The sequence below is a fragment of the Myotis davidii genome, unplaced genomic scaffold (assembly GCF_000327345.1).
Source record: "Myotis davidii unplaced genomic scaffold, ASM32734v1 scaffold290, whole genome shotgun sequence".
Lineage (NCBI taxonomy): Eukaryota > Metazoa > Chordata > Mammalia > Chiroptera > Vespertilionidae > Myotis > Myotis davidii.
In genome coordinates this window covers 604,612-607,123 of record NW_006285049.1, presented here as the reverse complement: position 1 = coordinate 607,123, position 2,512 = coordinate 604,612, and the positions used below count along the sequence as shown (strand labels likewise).

Genomic DNA, 2,512 nt, shown 5'->3' with positions numbered 1-2,512 from the left:
GAAAAAGGAGCAGCTTGTCTGACTCTTGTCTTGATTGTCTGACATAAGCAAGAAAAGCAGCTGCCCTGGCTGGTGTGGCTCAGTTGGGTGAGCATCATGCCATGCACCTAGAGGCCGTCAGTTGGATTCCCAGTCAGGGCACATGCCTGAGTTGCGGGCTTGATCCCCAGTAGAGGGCAGGCAGGATGTAGCGATGTTTCTCTCCCTCTCCCTCTCTCTCTCTCTCTCAAATCAATTTTTAAAAAACATATTAAAAATTTTTTTTTAAAAAGTAGCTAATCTATATTGAGTATCTACTAGGTGTCAAGCTCCTTACATATGGCTCATCTTTTTTTCACAATACCATAGTATGGGTATTATTAGCTCCAAATTACAGATAAGTAAATCTATAAAATGTATAGGTGTGGCTCAGACTGGTTAAGACAATTGCTAAGATGAGCCCTGTTTTTTTCTACTACACTCTGTTTCTCCTGATTTCAAGAAATACACACCTGAGACTATTCCAGGGTCAAACAGCCAACAGCTAGTATTGTTCCTGAAGGATAGTAATATAGGGCATGTTTCAGTAGCAGAGGAAAAGAGATATTTAAGAGCCCCTAGAGAACTCAAGTCCACAAGAAAGCACAATTTCCCTGTGTTAGAAAAGCGAGGTAAAACCCCCTTCTCTCTTAAGACAGCTAACTAGCCCTGGCCTGCCCTATTCCAACCCCCATCAGCAGCAGCTCGGGCACACAGAAACAAGACCAAAACAAAAGCCACAAGGAAACAAATCAAAACTTTATACCAAAAGGAAAGCTTGCAAGTGGGTGGTCCAGTTCCCTGATTAACCTGGGTTTTCTGGGTGCTCTGGATAGTAATCAAATGCATTTTGTGGATATTAAGCCATCAACTTGCCAACTAAACAAATTTATCAACCAAGCTCCAATGAGGACATGATTGACTCTGGTTCTGAGCTCTCACAACAAGCGGCCTGGCAGCCCCTACCTAAGGCAGCCCCCTACCCAGTCCACCTCTTTCTCTTTCTTTCTCTACTATTTCAGAGGCTACATCATGTCAGCTCACTGGGGGTTTTCACACCCCCACTGGCGTGTAGATTCCCTCCCACTGTTTTTCCCAACAGTTGAGCTCTTGTTCTCAAGGGCACCAAGTCCCAGAGATGGCCACAGCACATTAGTAATCACTGACTCACCCCAACCCCTTAGGAGGCATGGGGAAAGGCAGAGGGCCACAGGATGTATGGCCCAGGTCCCTTTGGCCCTCTGCAAAGCTGTGGGCAGAGAGGTGCCAGTAACACTGCTTCCCCTCAGCACCCCATGGATGCTCTCTGATCTGGCTGTGGTGCCAGTGGGCTGATGTCAGGCTCTGCACCATCAGAGAGACCAGGATCTCCAGACAGCTCCACCGATGCCAACAGATCTAATCTCCCCATTCCAAGGCAGATGAAACCCAGTAAGGCTGCTAAGTCCACAACTTATCCCTTCTCATGGGCAAAGGCAAAGTCAGCCCTTCGGGTCATACCAACAGTAACAGCAGCATGAACACTGCCTCTTAGAGAGTTCTTTGAGGAACTGGGAACTATTTCCCCGGGTCCTTTATTTTACCTCCGTCAGTAAATATTCCATCACCTAGTTCACTTTCTTTCTCCAAAACTTCATTTTTAGCTCCATCATATTTCTGGCTCCATCCCAGTGCTACCAGCTCCGATCCTCTCTATCCACGGAGCCACTGGAATCAATGTCCAACTCCCATACCAAAGGGGAACCCCAAAGTCAGCTCTAAAAACTCATCTGTACAGATCATCTGGGAACCTTACAGAAAGACTAAAAAGGAACAGGCAAAGAACACAAATCAGCCTACTAGGGCTTAACATAAAAAGCAGGGGGGGGGGGAAGGGAGGCAGGAAGGTTTGTGTATTGTTTCAATTGGAAAAATACACTAGTGAAATGGCTTATCCACATGTTCAGCGCTTTTAGGCAAATCCGCTCTAACTTTGCAGGATGCCTGCAGGCCGTTCTGAAAACGAGTAGAATGGCATCACTCTTTATTCCACCTCCTTCAAGATCTGCCAGTCCCCTCCCCGTTCCCCGTAACCTCCCCCAAACATCTGGTCCGAGCTGGGAGTGGGACCCACTCCCTGGAAAGCCTCCATATTAACACGAGAGGCAGCCTCCCCAGGCGGAGAGCCCTGACTGAGGCTGAAGAGTGGCCCGGCCCGAGCTTCTGACTTTCCCCGCACCAGCCAGAGGCGAAGGAATGAGAATTCAGGGGCCTGGGGAGCACGTCGGGGAAGTGGGGAGAAGTGAGAAGGGCAGCCGGAGGGGGGTGGGGGGCAGGAGGAGGAAGTCCGGATCCTGGGACGGTCCCGGGCTGGGGACTCCCCTCCTAAGTGTCCAGTGGCTGAGACCTCGGTCCCCAAGGGCTGACGGGCCAGCCGGACGGCGCTGCTCAGAGGCTTCCAGGAAGGCGCTGGGGGACAGGGTCTGTCGGAAGCCCTGGCTGAAAGGGTGGGCCA

At 50.0% G+C, this 2,512-nt stretch overlaps 1 protein-coding gene across 3 annotated transcripts in view; it reads right to left on the bottom strand.

Moving 5' to 3' along the window:
• Positions 1-1,795, bottom strand: part of FMNL3 (formin like 3) — a 54,241-nt gene extending 52,446 nt beyond the window's left edge. For 2 of the 3 annotated variants that reach the window (XM_015558577.1, XM_015558578.1), the window contains exon 1: positions 1,626-1,795. The gene's annotated coding sequence lies outside the window, so the exon portion shown is untranslated. The remainder of the gene's footprint in view (positions 1-1,625) is intronic. The other variant, XM_006755457.2, reaches the window with a different exon arrangement.
• Between the last annotated feature and the right edge of the window lie 717 nt (positions 1,796-2,512).